Source organism: Podarcis pityusensis, assembly GCF_964106645.2.
Source record: "Podarcis pityusensis genome assembly, chromosome: 4".
NCBI lineage: Eukaryota > Metazoa > Chordata > Lepidosauria > Squamata > Lacertidae > Podarcis > Podarcis pityusensis.
This window is the reverse complement of record NC_138027.1, coordinates 7337149-7358610: the sequence shown is the minus strand read 5'-3', so window position 1 is coordinate 7358610 and position 21462 is coordinate 7337149. Positions and strand designations below refer to the sequence as shown.

The following is a 21462-nucleotide window of genomic DNA, read 5'->3' as shown; positions in this document are numbered from 1 at the left end:
AATGCTGAGACTCTTCTGCTCTTGCACTGCTCCCCCTACCCTAGTCTTTGGAGGATTATAAATATACGGGAGAGTAATAAAAAGAGTCTTGAAGCTAACTAAGCAATCTAAACTGAGAACGGTACATTCAGAAATTCTTTTCAAGACAGAAAGGTAATACAAAACAAAAGGAACTGGCATAGGCTGGTGCCCAGAATGTGGGCATTTTCCCTGAAGAATCTCTATTCAACATAATAGACTGGCACCCAGGGAAGCTTATGAACTCTGGGCTTCTGATCAACAACTCTCCATTAGTCCTCTTCAGCATAAGCTCTTCAGTTGCCCTTTACTATACAATTGTTTCTGCAGATCTGGTCTTTTGTTGTTGTTTAGTTATTTAGTCATGTCCAACTCTTCATGACCCCCTGGACCAGAGCATGCCAGGCACTCCTGTCTTCCACTGCCTCCCACAGTTTGGTCAAACTCATGCTGGTAGCTTCGAGAACACTGTCCCACCATCTCGTCCTCTGTCGTCCCCTTCTCCTTGTGCCCTCCATCTTTCCCAACATCAGGGTCTTTTCCAGGGAGTCTTCTCTTCTCATGAGGTGGCCAAAGTATTGGAGCCTCAGCTTCAGGATCTGTCCTTCCAGTGAGCACTCAGGGCTGATTTCCTTCAGAATGGAGAGGTTTGATCTTCTTGCAGTCCATGGGACAGGACCCAGAGGACAGGACCCCAGAGGACAGGATCACACTTCAAAACGACCTTGACAGATTAGAGAACTGGGCCAAAACAAACAAGATGAATTTTAACAGGGAGAAATGTAAAGTATTGCACTTGGGCAAAAAAAATGAGAGGCACAAATACAAGATGGGGGACACCTGGCTTGAGAGCAGTACATGTGAAAAGGATCTAGGAGTCTTGGTTGACCACAAACTTGACATGAGCCAACAGTGTGACGCGGCAGCTAAAAAAGCCAATGCAATTCTGGGCTGCATCAATAGGAGTATAGCATCTAGATCAAGGGAAGTAATAGTGCCACTGTATTCTGCTCTGGTCAGACCTCACCTGGAGTACTGTGTCCAGTTCCGGGCACCACAGTTCAAGAAGGACACTGACAAACTGGAACGTGTCCAGAGGAGGGCAACCAAAATGGTCAAAGGCCTGGAAACGATGCCTTATGAGGAACGGCTAAGGGAGCTGGGCATGTTTAGCCTGGAGAAGAGGAGGTTAAGGGGTGATATGATAGCCATGTTCAAAGATATAAAAGGATGTCACATAGAGGAGGGAGAAAGGTTGTTTTCTGCTGCTCCAGAGAAGCGGACACGGAGCAATGGATCCAAACTACAAGAAAGAAGATTCCACCTAAACATTAGGAAGAACATCCTGACAGTAAGAGCTGTTCGACAGTGGAATTTGCTGCCAAGGAGTGTGGTGGAGTCTCCTTCTTTGGAGGTCTTTAAGCAGAGGCTTGACAACCATATGTCAGGAGTGCTCTGATGGTGTTTCCTGCTTGGCAGGGGGTTGGACTCGATGGCCCTTGTGGTCTCTTCCAACTCTATGATTCTATGATTCTATGGGACTCTCAAGAGTCTCCTCCAGCACCACAATTCAAAAGCATCCATTCTTCGGCGATCAGCCTTCTTTATGGTCCAGCTCTCACTTCCATACATCACTACTGGGAAAACCATAGCTTTAACTATACGGACCTTTGTTGGCAAGGTGATGTCTCTGCTTTTTAAGATGCTGTCTAGGTTTGTCACTGCTTTCCTTTTTGGGCATATAAGCTTCAAAAACCCCTCCAGAGGAAATAACTTTCTTCAACACTTACTCAACACGGCCAATTTTTGACCTTAAAATGCTATGAAGCCTCTAAGCCAGGGATAGGAAACTTGTATCTCTCCAGATGTTGCTGGGGTGGGGCTGCTGGTGGTTAGAGTGCAACAACATCTGGATGGCTGCAAGTTCCCCGTCTTTGCTCTAAGTCAGTGGTGTCCAAACTTTTTCCAAAGAGGGCCAGATTTGAAGAAGTGAAGGGTGGTGAGGGTCAACCAAAGGGCCAACCCAAGTTGTTGGGTTTTTTTTTTTTTTTAGGATTAAAGTTGTTGAGCTTTTTATGATTTTACCCCAAAGCTTTTGAGCTTTTTTAAGGGTTGAAGTTGTTGTGGCTTTTATAGGATTTTACCCCAGGAAATTAAACCGACCAGAGGGCCAGATTAGGACTCCAAAAGGGACTTTGAACATGCCTGCTCTAAGTAATCCTGCTGGAAGGAGAGCTCTTTCTTCCCCGGGAAGAACAAAAGTTCCTACTCTGCACATCTCTTTGAAGATTGAGAATCTACTGGATCTATCATGGCAGCAGTTCAGGTCTTAATGTTCAACAAGTGGCAGATGGTCAGTCAGTCAGTCAGTCAGGTGCTCTCTCTCTCTCTCTCTCTCTCTCTCACACACACACACACAAGCATTATATTCCTTTTTAATGGGAATGGGAGTTCTGAGTACATGTCTCAGTTTCAGAGCTGCTGTTAACTAAAACTCTCCAGTTAGAGCAAGGGTCACTAAGCTTTCGGGGTCTGTGGCCACCCCTGCAAACTGTTACTGTCACCAAACACACCCTGCAACCAAGCACACAACACAACCTATTATACTGGCTACAGGATGCTTATTTCAAGACCAATTTCACCGGTGGGCGGGAGGACTGTGTGGGCGCCAGGGAAGGCCCCCCAAGGGTGCATGGGTGCCCATGGGTGCTGAGGTTAAAGGCACTCACATAGTAAAGCTGGGAGAAACCTCTGCCTGAAACTTTGGAGAGCATTTGCCAGAGAGCAGACAGTACTGGGCTAGAGGGACTAATGGTCAGGGGTCCCTTTACCTTTACCTTTAAGGCAGCTTCAAGGGACACGGGTGGCACTGTGGGTTAAACTACAGAGCCTAGGACTTGCTGATCAGAAGATCGGTGGTTCGAATCCCCGCGATGGGGTGAGCTCCCATTGCTCGGTCCCAGCTCCTGCCAACCTAGCAGTTCGAAAGCAGGTCAAAGTGCAAGTAGATAAATAGGTACCACTCCGGCAGGAAGGTAAACGGCGTTTCCGTGCGCTGCTCTGGTTCGCCAGAAGCGGCTTAGTCCTGCTGGCCACATGACCTGGAAGCTGTACACCGGCTCCCTCAGCCAATAAAGCGAGATGAGTGCCGCAACCCCAGAGTCGGCCATGACTGGACCTAATGGCCCTTTACCTTTTAAATCAGCTTCAAACATACCCTGTGCTGTAAAGACAGTAGTGCAATCAAGCAAAAGGAACCCAGAGAGCAAATTGCATGAATACTCATAACTGCTGATCTGGCATCTGCATGCATTTAAAGTTAAGTTAGTAATGTTATTATAATAACACTGCTTACTCTCTCGTTTTTTCATTTCCCCTCTGGAAATCTCCTTTCACATTAGCATCATGTTGTGGCTGTTTTCGTTGTACTTTTGCACCAGAGTCCCAAACTGGCCATCAGCAGCCATATAGTACACATAAAGGTAAAGGACCCCCAACAGTTAAGTCCAGTCGCAGACAACTCTGGGGTTGCGGCACTCATCTTGCTTTACAGGCCGAGAGAGCCGGCGTTTGTCCGCAGACAGTTTTTCCGGGTCATGTGGCCAGCATGACTAAGCCGCTTCTGATGAAACCAGAGCAGCGCACAGAAACGTCATTTACCTCCCCACCTATTTATCTACTTGCACTGGCATGGTTTCAAACTGCTAGGTTGGCAGGAGCAGGGACCAAGCAACGGGAGCTCACCCCGCCGCGGGGATTCGAACCGCCGACCTTCGAATCAGCAAGCCCAAGAGGCTCAGTGGTTTAGACATATAGTACTCATAAAACAAAACACTATCAAAAAGATTCACACACATTAAAGGAAAACCACCACAGAAAGGTAATGGCAGAATTAAGAGAGTTGCTCACCTCAAAGACAAGAAAATTCCAAGAAAGCAAAATCAAAGGGTAATCTTGATTTAAGGCTAGAATTCATGAGTAGTTTAAAGCTTGTGTTAGAGGCGTTGCAAAATTTGGAAAAGAGAGGGGAGGGATCCAAGATGCAAGCCATAGTTTTAGTACATCGTAGCTCTAGGCGCTGTTCCCCAATTTTCTTTCTGAATTCAAACACTTTATGGAAGAAAGAAGATGTACAGTTTGGACAGAAGACCTACAGGATAAGTCAAAGCTGGTAAGATGTCGAGTGGAATCCTGCTCTTCTTCAATACAGTAGAGCTTTCAGAGTAGTTTCCTTGCATTACACTCTGCATATAGTTGCTTCCACGTAATAACAAAGGCAATACAATTAAAATGCAGGTTACAAAAAGCCTCAAACGTCAACATTAATCTACAGTAAAAACTTGCAACAAAGGAAACTTGCATCTCCAGTCCAAGCCCTTAAAATCAAGTAGGAAGCAAAAGAATTGTCTTAACCACAATCTTATAGTGCGCTAGGTGTATTTATAGGAGGAAATAAGGTAATCTATACTTTTACAGTATACCCACAAATACCTCCTTCATCCCCAGGCTCTTGTTCATAGAAGCCAATAGGTATTCATGTGTAAGGGGAAAATAAAGATATATTTTAAAATCTGCATTTTTAATGAAAGTGTCACCAAATATTGGAGGCAGTTTTTAACTGAATCAAAACCCACATGAGTATTCCATGATTAAATTTAGTGGGTGTGAAATTTCATTAGGTTGCTCAGTTTTAAGCAGATTGGATAATTAATTCTGAAGGACAGAATTTGAGAGGGGGAAAATAATACTGCCATTTTTTTTTTTATCTCACTTCCAGCCTTCCGCCATCTGTGCGATTATTCCCATTCATGTAATACATCAGTGTCTCACAATTTGGTCTTTGATGAATTTATAAAGAATGTGACCTTATCAATCAAGGGAGGTTAACGGCTTCTAAATGCTGATAGATAGCCAAGAGCACATGGCCAAATCCTCATGACCCTTTGGGTAAAAGTTGACACTGAAGTAGAAAACTCTGTATTTCATTTAGTTCCAACTACAGTACAAAAGGAAAAGGAAAAGACGACAGGCTGGAAACTTAAGGAGGCAAATAGAATGCATATTAATAAACTTATTATTAGTTAATAAAATTAGCTGTTGCACAGATAAGCAGAAGTCCCAGCAGGACCAAAAACCACCACTAGTCTACATCAATGAATATTTTCTCTTCTGCCCTGCTACCAATACGTACCAAACTGCTTGGTGCACTACTCATGAATTCTGTGTCTGTGCATGGAACAGATTTTCTAGATCAACCTTCTCCAACATGGAGCCCTCCAGATGTTTTAGGCTTTCATCAACCCTGACCATAGGCCCTGCTTGTCTGGGGTTGATGACAACTGAGAGTTCAACGTTTTGTTTTCCTCCCTCTCTCGTAACATCACGTTAGCCACTGTGAGAACAAGATGCTGGACTAAACGGGTCTTTGGGTTTGGTTTAAATACTTATAATTAATATATTAACAATATAGTGAGAGGAGAGTCTCATGGATGCTCACGTGCATGGAAAAAATGACTCCAATTCCTAACTATATCTTTTCACTGGGAAGAGCCCATGGCTGATGGAATGGTTAAAATGAAAACAGTTTCTTTCTTTTTTTAATAATATTAAAAATATTTTTTAATATTAATAATATTTTTTACAAATATTTTTTAGCATAGCATCCGTCTTGCATATAATATATAAAAACCAATTGGCCATCTCGGCCTGAGACTTCCCACCTCCTCGACTAATGGTTTTCTTGTTTACACTCTGATATTGCATTTAGTTAATATTATTATTACCCTTAAATCTTATCAATTAAAAATAATATTTAATAGTAAATGATACATTTAACCTTACAAAACTTCTTGGAACCCCACTAACAATGTTAATTGTTGACAATTGTCTTTCAAATACAAACAAAAATTTGCTCCAGTCTTTTGGAAAGGTCTGGTCCTGCTGGTTCTGAATTTTCCAGGTTAATTTTGCCAGCTTGGCATAGTCCATTAACTTCATCTGCCACTCTTCTTTCATCGGAATCTCTTCTTGCTTCCATCTTAGGGCCCAAAACGAAAACAGTTTCTGACCTTCCATGCAATACAATAGAAATACCTGTCAATATTGGCCAATGTGGTGACTTGGATGAAAAGAATTTGAGGAAAGGGGCTGTCATGATATCTTAGGAAACATGGTGTCGGGGAACACCCTACGATAAGCCCCTTGCTTAGTGAGCCAACCAAAGCGGAGCTGGACATCATTTTCTTTGTCTCCGTTTTGAATTTAGCCCCAGCACTGAGCAGATGTGGGGTTCTTTCTCTAATTAACAGTATTAATAATCGCTGGGAGCTGAGCTGCAACAGTAAGCAGAAGATCGTGTCTGCAGCAGTTTTCTGCAGCTCAAGGAAATGACAGAGTCATGGGGCTATAATCTCCTGGTTCATATTTGATGTTGCATCACTTAGCACGAGTAATTAGGAAGGGGTCGGCCAGCTCTACTTGCAATGGAAGCTTTTCAGATTGTGCAAATGTCGACACTGGGTTAGTGGCCGTGCATTCATGAGCACTGGGTGTAAAATAATTGACTGATGCTTCTCCAGATAAACAGTAATGTAATAGCTTATTATTTGTATAATGTCTTGCGTGCTGCAGAGTTTCTTGTATGCAGCAGTAATTCAGCTCAACATTCACAGCGGGATGAGGAGGAGAGTGGAGACTTCTGTCTTTCTGATCACGAGCACATGGATTGCCAACCGCAGTTGACCAGAACGTGGGACATTCATGGGCTCTTTCCCTTTCTGCAGCTGAGAACTGGAACATGTTGGTTGAATGTGCAGCTTAAATCTCCTGGATCGTGGCCTCTATTTCAGATTTTTAACCTGAAGTCCTTCAAGGCGAATTTTGCAGATAAATGGGACATGGTGTTTAACTAGATCTGACAGTTGTTTTTGCCACTTTGAGTTCCATGACGGAAGAAAGGCAGGATATAAATGGAATAATAGAAAACAAACAGTTGCTCATTGACTGGGGCAGAACAAGCCAACTAACACTGGTGCAGACATCTCCAGAATCTGGCTTTTACAAAACTTGTGGATTTTGGCAAGTCATCTGTTTCCGCAGCATCTTTAGCTGTAAAAATCAGGTTCATCATACTTGCCTCACAAGGAGCTGTGAGATGGCATATTACGATTACAAAACTGCCCTGACACCTGCAGTAAATAAATTTAATAAATAATAATAATGTTGTTGCCTGTGCTTTCCAAATATTTTATATGATGAACTGCATCCACCTTGAATGATGAGACTTAATCACAACGTAAAAAAGTAATGAAAGCAGAAGACTCCTAAATTCCTGTACAATACTCTCTATAAAAGCCAAGTAATCTTCTATAAAGGACTGTTCTATAGAAAGGCATTTAATGAAAATAAGCACCAAATAATGCTAATGTTGTCAATCTTGCAAAGGTGCACAGCCTACTCTTTCATGTAGGAACACATGAGCATGAAGTTTTCTATGAACTGTAAAACGTGCCCAAATTGACATGGCCCAGCCTGATGGGTCATTTGCATGGAAATTTAAATAGGAAACTGAAAAGGTCCCATGCTGCAAAGTGTCATATCAACAATAAAACACAGCTGATATTTCAAACAAAAAGTAGCAGTAATGTGGAATAAGCATGTTGTCACTCAAGCTGGTTCCTTGATAGAGGATTGAAAGGTAACCAATTTATCAGCCACTTTCAAAGAGCCATCTAACATGAACCAGGGAATTCTAGGTCTGTTAGCCCAACTGTCTTATCTCAGGATAAGCATTGTAATAATTATGAAGTATACAAACGAACAAGGCGTGCCAAGGATTAATCAGCCCAACTTCTGAAAAGGAAAATCCTGCCTCACCAGGATTCCAGATTTTTAAAAAAACTTTGTTTATGGAAGATTCAGAGCTCTCCACTCAGAATTAATTAGAAATTTTGCTACTATAGGTTCAAGACTTTTCTCCATCCTTGGCTGGTCTCTCGTCTTAGTGGCCTGGATTTGAGGCATACATGGAGTGGTAGCTTTCAAATCATTTCCCCCTAACACTTACAGTTTGTACAAGCAGGTGGTGACATTCAGTGAAACGAAAGCCATCTTTGCTTTTAAAAACAGGATAAAATCACTGGCCGGGGATGTGGCTTTGTCTTGGGCATGCAGTTACAAAGCGAGTGTGGAAAAGAAACACAGCAAATCCAGGGCTTATCCTGAAAGCTGTTGGGAAGCAAAGTAAATACATTGCTAAGAAGGAAAGGGCCTCTGCTTCTAAGGCATGCACACATTTGAAGGATCCATTATGTTGATGAAGGAAGCATATATTGTTTGCTCAATGCTGATTTGGTTAAGCCTTATTTTATCCGTCTAAGCAAGGCGGTATGAAACCTCTTATCCAACCTATTAGGATGGTCTGAGAAACCTAATGTCTCTATTTAAGAGCGAAATTGCTTTGTTAGAAAGCTTGAGCACTACAGACATATTCTTTCCTTAAAGACCAGTGAGGCATGGAGGAGGAAGAGTACTTAAAGAAGAAAAAATAAGAGTGCAAGTGGAGCTTGGATAGTTAAATAACATTCTAACACACACAAACCAAGACAGGCTTTGTTACTGGTTTTCTTATGAAGGTGAATTCTGCAGCTGTGTCCCAGCATTGCAAGAAGAGCAAGTCACATCTTGAAGAACAATATACGTGACGTGATCCAGTCAAAGTTAAGCATTTGTCCCATTGATTCCAATGACAAAAAATTAACCACATCCGATCTGCACCACGGAAATCAACCTGATTCTGATTTTAAAGAAGAAGAAGAAGAAGAGGAGGAGGAGGAGGAGGAGGAGGAGGAGGAGGAGGAGGAGGAGGAGGAGTTTGGATTTGATATCCCGCCTTTCACTCCCCTTCAGGAGTCTCAAAGCGGCTAACAATCTCCTTTCCCTTCCTTCCCCACAACAAACACTCTGTGAGGTGAGTGGGGCTGAGAGACTTCAAAGAAGTGTGACTGGCCCAAGGTCACCCAGCAGCTGCATGTGGAGGAGCGGGGAAGCGAACCCAGTTCACCAGATTATGAGTCTACCGCTCTTAACCACTACACCACACTGGCTCGCTAAAGTGCGTACCTTCAGCAAGACCATACCCAGGGCTGCGAAATGGACGATGGCACAAGCTGGTTTTCTGCTGCTTCAGAGGGCAGGACCCGAACCAAAGGATTCAAATGGCAAGAAAGGAGCTGCTGAATGAACATCAGGAAGAACTTTCTGACGTTAAGAGCTGTTCCACAGTGGAACAATTCCCTTGGAAGATGGTGGACTCTCCTTCATTGGAAGTTTTTTAACAGAGGTTGGATGGCCATCTGTCAGGGATTCTTTAGCTGTGATTCCTGCATTGCAGGGATTTTGACTAAATGACCCCTGGCGTCTACCAACTCTACCATTACAGTGGTACCTCGGGTTAAGAACTTAATTCATTCCGGAGGTCCATTCTTAACCTGAAACTGTTCTTAACCTGAAGCACCACTTTAGCTAATGGGGCCTCCCGCTGCTGCCGCGCCGCCGGAGCACGATTTCTGTTCTCATCCTGAAGCAAAGTTCTTAACCCGAGGTACTATTTCTGGGTTAGCGGAGTCTGTAACCTGAAGTGTCTGTAACCCAAGGTACCACTGTATATGATAAAAATAGCTCCCATACAAATGAACCACAGCAGCCCAAGATTCACAACTGATTTGCCAGCATCTTATCTAAACCCTGGGAAAACATGACACAACTTCAATACTGATGAAATATCAGGTGCAAGGCAGGTCAAGTACTGCATACCACAGGGGTCAGCAACCTTTTTCAGCAATGGGCTGGTCCACCGCCCCTCAGACCATGTGGTGGGCCAGACTATATTTGGGGGGGGGGCGGGAATGAACGAATTCCTATGCCCCACAAATAACCCAGAGATGCTTTTTAAATAAAAGCACATATTCTACTCATGTCAAAAACATGCTGATTCCCAGACCGTCCACGGGTTGGATTTAGAAGGCGATTGGGCCGCATCCAGCTCCTGGGCCTTAGGTTGCCTACCCCTGTCATAGCATATAATTTCTCCCAAAGTACAAACCAGAACCTGTACTTAACCCTTTACCGGAAGATAGTCTCAGCATGAGGTGAACTAAGTGGCTGCCTCCAGAGCTGAATCTCAGAGGTTGCCAAGAGGGGCAGAGTAGAAGACTAACAGCTCTGGCCTATGGGTACAATCCACTGGCAAGTTCTATGCAAGCCCTTGTAAATTCAAGCACATCTGTAAGATTAGCACAAGGACGGTGGGGTCAGAGATAGAACATTCAAATGGCACATCTTCTTCCACTAATTAATAAGGAATGCAACACACTGGGAAGTTCTCCTCTATAAACCTCAGGGAAAGGAGCTAATGTCAGTTCTGCGTCCCTAGAGGGTGTCCAAAAAATTCCTCATGCTAAAGCCAACTTTGACTTTTCCACCAGGCTGTCATAATTTAAAGTCTGAAATAGCAGAAATCTCCAACTCCTATTACTCCAAAAAGTCTTTAAGAAGAAGTGAAAGAGGTGGGGAAGATTATATTTGCATGCACACCTACTTCCAACCAAGAGAAGTAAGTCCTTGACCTACAAAGAAATGGTTGAGAGCAGTCCTTGTTGCTGCAGTGTTATGCATGCTTAATTAATAGCCATTTTCCAGATCAGCAAAGTGCGCTGGGCACTCTACAAAAGCATGAGAGGCCAAGACCTTGCCCTGAAGGGCTCAACATCTAATTTACTGCGGCAAGTAGCTCCAATCAACTCCTGGGGATTGCACTGCCCATAAATCAGGCTATGAACATGAACCGTATTTGCTGAATCTCTAGATGGAGGGAGTAGATGTCTGGAAAGATTGTTTATATTGGCATAGGTACCAGGCAACAGTTGAATTTCACATTGGGATATGCAAGAATCCGAGAGTTGGAAAAACTCTTTAAAGGTATCTAATCCAGCTAGCTAGACTAGCCAGAGACTAAAGCCATGCCTGAGATGGTGAAAGGAGGGCTGAATTTTTTTGGGAACAAAACCTTTCTGTCTTAGTGTGCAGAACCAAAGTTTGAAGGGCCTAGCCTGCAATTCTTACCTGAGAGTAAGCTGCATTAAATTCAATAGGACTTGCATCTGAGTAGACATGGTTAAGATTGTGCTGTCAGTTGCTAAAATGTGTAAAATGAGGGTTTAAAGAGAAGCGGAATAAATTAGCCGGAGTCAGTCTTGGTGAAACACACGACCAATACATGTGGTTGTCTTTCTGGCATGGGTAGTCAGATCACTATTTGTATCATTTTATTGTTTTTAGATCACCTGCAAAATACAGCTGCTATACTTTAAAAAAACCCATGCTTTCTATTTCTGCTGGGAAAGACTATTCATCTTTTAAACAATCAGGGGATACCAAAGCAAACCAACTACATATCTAGATACTTCATGGAAAAGAAATGTCTTAGTATGTGGTTGGTGTCCTGATCCATCAGAGATTCTGTTGTTCCAGGATGGTGGTGGTTCCCAGAAGATGCAAGGCAAGGTGGATATAGCTAGAACTGATCTGGAGCAAGGCAGGTTCAGGACCCTGGACAGCACTGCAAATTGTTGGCATCCGTGTCTCAATGGAGGAGTGCACCTTCTGAGGCTATGTCAAACCTTTGGAATTGTCACAGCGCCTGCTGTGGCTGTAGAGACTGATACGGGAGAGACATGTTTTATTGCAGGTGAGGGAGATGAAGGTGTCCAGTTTCGCTGCTACAGGTGCACCATGGGGTTTCTTCTGTCTGCACTCCCCCCAGTGGTCATTCCTCCTCTGGTCACTACTGGGGATACACAACCTGTCTCCACTGCAGCACTGCAGATGCTGCCCCAGATATTATTTGCACCAGTTCAAGGCCACTGACAGCAACCCTGTAGCTTTAGTAATAGTAATAATAATAATAACAATGATTTATTTATACCCCCCCCATCTGGCTGGGTTTCCCCAGCCACTCTGAGCAGCTTCCAACAAAGTATTAAAATACAGTGCAGTGGTGCCTCGCAAGACGAAAAGAATCGGTTCCGCGAGTATCTTCGTCTTGCGGTTTTTTCGTCTTGCGAAGCAAGCCCATTAGCGGCTTAGCGGATTAGCGCTATTAGCGGCTTAGCGGGTTTAGCGGATCAGCTGATAAGCTGCTTAGCGGTTTAGCGGATCAGCTGATAAGCGGCTTAGTGGCTTAACGGATCAGCTGTTAAGCGGCTTAGCGGATCAGCTGATAAGCGGCTTAGCGATCAGCTGTTAAGCGGCTTAGCGGCTTGGGGAAAAGGGGGGGAAAGGAAAAAAACCCCGCATGAACTCGCAAGACATTTTCGTCTTGCGAAGCAAGCCCATAGGAAATTCGTTTTGCGAAGCACCTCCAAAACGGAAAACCCTTTCGTCTAGCGGGTTTTCCGTCTTGCGAGGCATTCGTCTTGCGGGGCACCACTGTGGTCTGTTAAACATTAAAAGCTTCCCTAAGGTACTTCTGGTGCTGGTGCTGGAGGAGACTCTTCAGAGTCCCACGGACTGCAAGAAGATCAGACCTCTCCATTCTGAAGGAAATCAGCCCTGAGTGCTCACTGGAAGGACAGATCCTGAAGCGGAGGTCGGACACGACTAAACAACTAAACAACAACAAAGGTATTTCTGGAGATTCAACCCACGCTTAGTGCTACAACCAGCCATCTTGAAGGACCTCCATCTTCTTTTCCAGTTACTGGCTCCTTCTTGTGGGTGAAGGTTGTGGTTAGTGGGGACCTGGTTGAAAAACACTACCCCCCAAGGCATTCTAGCTTTCTGGAAAAGTCAAAGTTCCACCCTTCAGAGTCTGAGTGCTGTGGTACTTCCTAAGCAGATGGGGCACAGGATCGAAAGCAGAGGGTCCTGTGTGGGAAGGATTGGGGAGCAAGTCTGACGCTACTTCTCAACTGCTGCCCGGTACCTCAGTCCCGGGGCCATGACAACAGCAGGCATTTTCAATCATGTGAGGTTCAAAACAAGGATTGGAGACCCACAGTGGTCTAGCTGTATAAACCTATTTTTAGTTCTGAGCGGAGCCTGGAGTTTTGACTGGACTTTCAAGTAATGAAAGAGATGGAGTTGTGCTGCCGAGGTTTAAAAATAGAAGATAGTTTTATTGTTAAGTGGACAGGTGTAGCTGCTATAAGGATCTTGCACAGCGTTCAGTGAAGCAACACAGATTGTATTTAACACTCAAACAAAGTTGAGATGCCAGGGGGTTGCAGGAGGGGAGAATAGTGCATCGTGTAAGTAATAAATAGTCATAAATAGTGTTTGCCCGACTTAGTGCTGTGACATTCACAGTCCTTATGCAAAAAGAGGGAAGGGGTGGAGGGGAAGAACCAGCAGGATACAGCAGTCTGAACGCTGAACTTTCACCAAAAAGAGAGATGGGACTGGGTTCAGATAATTGATTTCTTTCAGAAGTGTCTACAGCTGAACTGCCATCACTCTCTCCAGCATGTTGCCCATAAAGGGGATAATAGTCACTGGGTGATAGCTGTCATGTACCTCAGGAGCCACGAAGGAGTATTTTTGGCACAGACAATGTTAAAGAGATTAATAGTGAAATGCTGACTGTTCTCCCATATAGCTTCCGGGGCATCCCCTCAGAAGGGCAGGATTTTTACAGCTCATGCTATACCCAGTTATTTTCATTATGAAGATTTTGCAATTTTTTAATCCTGTTCTTTTCTTGTTTGGAAAATTTTGAAGTACAGATTTTGCGAGATGGAAAGGGTGTGGCATTCTGGAGCCCTAGAATAAATCAAAGCAGATTAAATAACTTTGGAGATAGGCTTAACCTTTAAGAAGTGTTATTCCTTGGCAGGAAAGGGTATTCATTTTTTTTCAAAAGAGTATATTTACTGCTCATGATAGTTTGGAACACCAGGAAAAATTTAGCAGAAGCCTTCTGCTGAGCTGTGCCAATATCACAAACTCCCAGTAGCTACAAATTATTCTGAGTGTGTTCCAAAAAGACAAGAGGAGAATGCAGGTTCCAGTGATTTACGTTTCTGCAACATACTTCACATTTTTATAGTGTTATTCGGATTGCTAACTGCAACATGTCTGCCTGCCTTTCACAGAGGTACGTGGAAGTAATGTTCTGTACAAACAAGAAAAATTCTTACTATTTTAAATTAACTTTTTGCTTCATCCTACCCTCAAACATATAGCAGGAGGAACGTTCTCTCTAAGTATTCAATTTGGATATCAGTAAGCAAGGATGTGGGTGGCACTGTGGTCTAAACCACTGAACCTATGGCTTGCCGATCAGAAGGTTGGTGGTTCGAATCTCAGCGACGGGGTGAGCTCCCGTTGCTTGGTCCCAGTTCCTGCTAACCTAGCAGTTTGAAAGCATGTCAAAGTGCAAGTAGATAAATAGGTACCGCTTCAGCGGGAAGGTAAATGGCGTTTCCGTGCGCTGCTCTGGTTCACCAGAAGCGGCTTAGTCATGCTGGCCACATGACCCGGAAGCTGTACACTGGCTCCCTTGGCCAATAAAGCAAGATAAGCGCCGCAACCCCAGAGTTGGCCATGACTGGACCTAATGGTCAGGGGTCCCTTTACCTTTAGCTTTAAGCAAGGCAGAGAGCCTACAAGCTATCTGGTAAGGCAAGATGGTGGACATAGGGACAGTTCCAAGGCGGTGGTTTGAGTATATGCACTTTTGCGTATACGTGCCATCCATGGAACGTAACAGCTGCATATGGTGTGCATGCCCTGAATCTAGTTAAAATGATTTCAGATAGAAGACATCAGGCAGGCGCCTTTGCTTTTTCCCGATTGAAGTGAAGAGTGTTTGAGGACAGGGACATTCGCAGGGAAACCAAAATGCCTGTTTACAAAGCTACTGTACTACCAACCTCACTGTATGCTTGTACATGGAGCACTTATAAATGCCGTCTCCAACTCCCTGAAAGATTCCATCAACAGTGTCTCCAAGAAAATTTACACATCACTTGGGAAGACAGGTGAACTAATGCCAGGTTACTGGAAGAAGCAAAGATCACCAGTGTCAAAGCAATAGAATTCATCAACATCAATGTTGCTGGACTGGTCATATTGTGCGCATGCCTGGTTCGTCTTCCAAAGCAACTGCTATATTCCCAACTTAAAAATGGAAAGCGTAATGCTGGTGGTCAACAAAAAAGGTTTAAAGACTTTCTCAGGGCAAATGTAAAAAATGTAGTATAAACACCGACAACTGGGAAACACTGGCCTGCAAACACTCCAAGTGGAGAACAGCTTTTACCAAAGGTGTCATGGGCTTTGAAGACGCTCGAACTCTGGTCACAAGGGAGAAATGTGCTAAGAGGAAGGCACGCTTGGCAAACCCTCACCATGATCAACTCCCACCCAGAAACATATGTCCCCACTGTGGAAGGACGTGTGGATTCAGAATTAGCCTCCACAGTCACTTATGGACTCACTGTTAAGATTGTATTTATGGAAGACAATCTTACTTGGCTATGAGTGATCGCCTAAGAAGAAGAAGACTCTTTCCAGCACCTGCTTAAAACATTTTGGGCTAGGCAAAGCTATCCATAGAAGTTACATGTGCCTTAATTTTTTTATAGGTTACTGTTTATTTTAATTAGCCTGGAATGATTTTTTTAAATACCTGTTTTTTATTGATAATTACTGGATGGAATTCAGTGTTGCACTTAGAATATTCTCCTCCTCTAAGCTCTCTTGACCCTTCCATAGCCACTTGGCGGGGGGCGGGGAAGAGCAAGGAAAGGCCTACTGCACTAGCAGGACTCACCATGAAGGCTCCCACTAGTGCAGCTATATAGTTGAATCCAGCCCTTAATGCCTTATTTTCTGTAAACCACTTTGAGGTTTAATTACAATCAAGTGGCATATGAATATTGTTAAATGGAATAACTCCACAAATGGCAAGTCAGCCACACGAGCCTGTGCTAATCAGAGTTGCTGTTAGGCTGCCTGTTTGCAGGTCACATGTTGCTAGGCATGGAAATCTCCCTCTTCAAATCTAGCAATATGATGGAGAGGTAATGAATTCACCTCATTTCCAAGAACTTCCTCTTCATGTAATATATGCTTCTTTGTGTACACACAAACACACACACACACACACACACACACACACACTAATGAGGAAGAGGGAAAGAGAGAATTATATACACAAAAGAGATTATGCAGCCATTTCCCATTCTGCCATAACACAATCAACTAGATTTTCACAAGAAGCTAAAATATTATGCCAAATGGTTTAATCAACAGGCCATACAAAGATGTGATTTCTGGGTCAGATATCACATCTTATACATAATATACACATACAGAAGAGTGGTGTTGGTTATCTCCTATATCCTTTCTGCACCAGCCATTGGAAGCATGAGCCTGTAACTGTCTTCATTTGACTCCATGACTTTCACTCTGCTCATTCACCAGCTCATTACTGCATCACTCTGCCGGAATGTAAAAAATATTAACTCTCCTTCAGGCACAGATTGTATTGCTTCGTCCATAGCGGGGAACACAGCCTTAGCACAAAATTACCTTAATTCATTCTGACTCCGCTGCTCGCTGCTCAAAACACTGTATGCTCACATAACACTGTTAAAGCTTCAAAAGCAAATTTTAGATCGTGGCCACCGTATACTCCACTGACAGATAACACACAACAAAATACAAAACAAAACAAAGAAAAATCAATGGAAGCAATCTACATTTTCAAGGTTATAGATCAAAGCCGGGCTGGGGAGGCGGAGGGAGAAAGCATATTGTGTTTCTAGCCTTTAATATATGAATGCAAAAGCTGAACACTCAGGAGGGCGAAAAGCCATTTTGATGTACGTTGAGAGATTACAAGCAAGACATTAAAAAAACCCTCATGCAATCTGCTCTTGACTGTTGTGGAGAGATAAAGCACAATCTTTGAAAGCAAAAGGAAGGCACCTCGTCTTTAGAAACCTCATCTTTAGAAAATCAGCCCTCCTGCCACCATTAATTCAGCCTGTCTTATTATCTAAGAGGACCTCAAGTCACTGATCTCCGCATGCATGTCCCCTTGTCATTAAAATATCTGGTTGCATCGTCAAGAGGACACGATTTCGCACCACCGGCACCAGTTCACCTGAAGGAATTCCTTTCATCGCCCCAATCCTGATTCTTACAATGGCAAACCCTTTCTCAACAGGCAGGTTGGAAAAAGGAAACCAAAGAAATTCGCACACCTAAAGCCGTGCTCACACCCTACATTCAAAGCGCATTCCCATCCATCCCCAAAGAATTCTGGGAACTGTAATTTATAAAGGGTGCTGGGAACTGTAGCTCTATGAGTGAAGTACAGTTCCCAGACTACTGAGAAGGGGAGAATCTGCTTCAAATGTACGGTATAAATACAGCCTAATTTAATTTCCTGGATTGTGATTTTAGTGGGTCTGTGTTTAAATCCCAGTTCGTAGAAGGTGTTTCAGGTGACTCTGGATAATCTATTATTTCTGACGCCCAGTAAACTTGGTGTGGTGAGCAGTTGTTGCTGGGTTGTTCATGTTAGCCCAGTGGCAAGGAAAGAGCAGAACTGCTTCCTTAAAAACCCTGGCTCCATCAGTGAAAGCCTCATCCCTCAGCATTACAAGAGATACTCACGCAGCCTTCCCCAACCTTCTGTAGAGCTGGAAGGGCCATCTAGTCCAAATTGGAATCCCAACCAAAGAATCCCTAACAGGTGGCCAATCCAACTTCTGTTTAAATACCTCCAATGAAAGAGCATCCTCCAGCTTCAAAAGTTGGAGATTCATTCCCCGTGTCTGCAGTCATGGGATTGTAGTCTATCACATGACGGTGTATGTTTTCATTCCACAGTGTGGGAAGTGACAGAGACAGGATGTTTGTGTCACTGTGTTCCGTGAAGTGGGACTATTGTCCTTTGTTTTCTCTTTTCTGTCTAATGAGAAAGAGGCAGGAGCTAAGGCAGAATGCTCTGAGTGTATTATATGTAAATAAAGTAGATTAGCCAAAATGCTGTGCTACTGAGTTCTGTTATGCAAACTGCCAATACTCTGCGGATCCCTAAGTGTGCTAATGCCTTTTGGCATTAGTCGCTGTGATGTTCGGGTTGGAGAAAGCTTTTGAAGCTCCCGAATGACTGACCAGGAGGGAGAGAACATGCCAGTTGGGCATGTGTCTCTACCAGGCTCCTACACAAGAGTAGGGTGCTCCCAACACCCATCTTACATGTGACAACCCTTCAGATATTTGAAGATGACTATCACCTCTTAGTCTTCGCTTCTCTGTGTTAAATGTTAAATACATCCAACAACCTCATAAGGCTTAGTTTCCAGGTCCTTTAGAATCTTGGTTGCCCTCCAGCTTTGTGCGAGAGAAGAAACCACACACAATTTTGTAAGGGGCTGCCCCATCCCCTTAACCTGACAGGATGACTTCCCAGTTGCAGAAACCAAGGAGTCATCGGAAGCAGCTGGTGAAAGGGCCAAACAAAATAAGCTGAAGAGACAAAGAGATGCCTATCAGGAAACAGCTCCACAACCATGAGTGTGTGTCCCATTCCCAGGATCATACAGCTCCATGCCTGGCAAGGTGGAAAATGGTTTTTTTAATGGTTTTTTTTAATTAAAAAATCAGATTTTTTTAAAATTTAAATTGGATTTTTTTTATTTAAATTGGATTTTTTTTTAAAATAAAATGCTTTCAGAGGAAAAATCTTTCTAAAGATAGTTTTCTATTTAAGTTACATTATAGTCCAAAGGCTATTCATGGGGAAAAAAGGATTTGTTTTTAATTATGTAGCATGAGGCTTTATATGCAATGTTTAAATTTTTTGGTAAATGAATTCCATTAATCCATTCACAATGTCATGCTCTTCCAGAGGTTTCTGTAAGGTTATTTGGGGCAGTTTTTCTAACGAGAAGATATTATCACAGATGCTTGTTTTTGCAGTTCTCAAAAGTGTGAATTTGTGTCTGCAGAGATAACATGCCTTTTCTTCACAGGAAAAATGTTACAAAATGAACATACAGAGTTGAGGAAAAAACCTTAATCCCATTGTTCCTTTGCAAATTTATACACACAGAAACAACCCCTTACCTCTTAGATGCTAAGTTCCAAGAGGTTCAATGAATAGATTGTTTGGGGTGGAATAGATCTGCACAAATAGCTGAGTGTGAAGCAGTAAAAATGAAAGTGCAACCAATTAAGGGACTATGCAGAATTGGACAAAATGACAGGAAGGATTCGAAACCTGCGGGACCAGAGATTCACAGAAGATTGGAAGAAGTATATGAATTATTTGAAGAGCAACTGCAATCAACAAATTACGCTAGTAGGACTACAAGAGGTTTTGTAAGGAGAAATATACAAAGTGTTACAAAGGAGAAAAAGATAGAGATATTGGTCATGAGTTTGAAATGTAATAGGGAAGATAAGAAATGAATACTGAGAGATTAGATTGGAAAATTTTCAGACAGGATTGATGGAAGTCAAAAAAATTGAATAAGATGTAAAAGTATGTTTAATTACTGTTGAAAATAATATGTTAAAAAAACTAATAAAAATTATATATATATTTTAAAAAATGAAAGTGCAACCTTGTGAGCAGAATACTCCACAAGTCTTGGGATCTTTGTGTAATGATTGTGCAAGTCAGTTGCATGTCCGTGCAAATCAGACTTGAGGCAAGTGCTGAAGGCATTTCAGGGCTGGCAACCTCTTCCCAATCCCACTGGGTTCCAACAACTGCACTAACACTTAACTGTACAGAATAGGAACCTGAATGTAGAAGCAAATCCAAAGGGTGTATGCGTGTGTGGTGGAAATAGTAACTGGGATCTGTAAGTCCTTGGCGAGACCTTGAAGTGCTTGCCAGTCAACTAATAAGAGTTCAATGGATCCATGCCCTTCTTCCCAATTGTAAATATTAAGATTATACCAGCAAGAATGAGTCTGTAAAAAAGTGATTAATAATAATAATAATAATAATAATAATAATAATAATTTATTATTTATACCCCGCCCATCTGGCTGAGTTTCCCTAGCCACTCTGGGCGGCTTCCAATCAAGTGTTAAAAACAATACAGCATTAAATATTAAAAACTTCCCTAAACAGGGCTGCCTTCAGATGTCTTCTAAAGAGAAGATAGCTGCTTATTTCCTTCACATCTGAAAGGGTTCCACAGGGCGGGCGCCACTACTGAGAAGGCCCTCTGCCTGGTTCCCTGTAATCTCACGTCTCGCAATGAGGGAACTGCCAAAAGGCCCTCGGTGCTGGATCTCAGTGTCTGGGCTGAAAGATGGGGGTGGAGACGCTCCTTCAGGTATACTGGACCAAGGCTGTTTAGGGCTTTAAAGGTCAGCACCAACACTTTGAATTGTGCTCAGAAACGTACTGGGAGCCAATGCAGATCTCTCAGGACCGGTGTTATGTGGTCTCGGCGGCCACTCCCAGTCACCAGTCTGGCTGCTGCATTCTGGATTAGTTGTAGTTTCCGGGTCACCTTCAAAGGTAGCCCCACGTAGAGCGCATTGCAGTAGTCCAAGCGAGAGACAGCCAGAGCATGCACCACTCTGGCAAGACAGTTTGCGGGCAGGGAGGGTCTCATCCTGCGTACCAGATGGGAGCTGGTAGACAGCTGCCCTGGACACAGAATTAACCTGCGCCTCCATGGACAGCAGTGAGTCCAAAATGACTCCCAGGCTGCGCACCTGGTCCTTCAGGGGCACAGTTACCCCATTCAGGACCAGGGAGTCCTCCACACCCGCCCACCTCCTGTCCCCCAAAAACAGTACTTCTGTCTTGTCAGGATTCAACCTCAATCTGTTAGCCGCCATCCATCCTCCAACAGCCTCCAGGCACTCGCACAGGACCTTCACCGCCTTCACTGGTTCTGATTTAAAAGAGAGGTCTTTTATCAAGTCTTACTGACGAGTGATTTAAATCGTGATTTAAATCAAATTGATTTAAATCAAACCCACCCTGATGCCTAGCAAACTAAAATCAGGATAATGATTTTAAAACTGGCTTGTCAGTGTCACACACCCGGACAGTGTCGAGAAAGACGTCCCACAAAAAGCATGCCCACTGGGCAAAGAAGCTGATGGAGATGTCAAGCCACGTGCTTTCCAGAATCCTTGCAGCATTATAGTGTGAATGCTGCACTGCCGAAGCTACACACCATGCTAACTAACACCAGAGGGGGTCAGCTAATGTCATTTGCCAGCACAGATGTGCACACTGGCCTACGGGAGAAATATCTCAGCTCTAACCAGCTGTCACGTGGAAACGTTTACAGCTGCAAGAAGCTCGTCCTGAAATTTCAGTAGCAAAGAAGGAATGCTTAAAAAAACAATAATTCAGTATTAAATTGGCAGCCAGATCTGCGGATGCTTGTG

At 43.4% G+C, this 21462-nt stretch overlaps 1 protein-coding gene across 5 annotated transcripts in view; it reads right to left on the bottom strand.

Moving 5' to 3' along the window:
* The window catches only part of FAM168A (family with sequence similarity 168 member A), a 177660-nt gene that overhangs the window by 46974 nt on the left and 109224 nt on the right, over positions 1-21462 (bottom strand). The gene's annotated exons all lie outside the window — the stretch shown is intronic.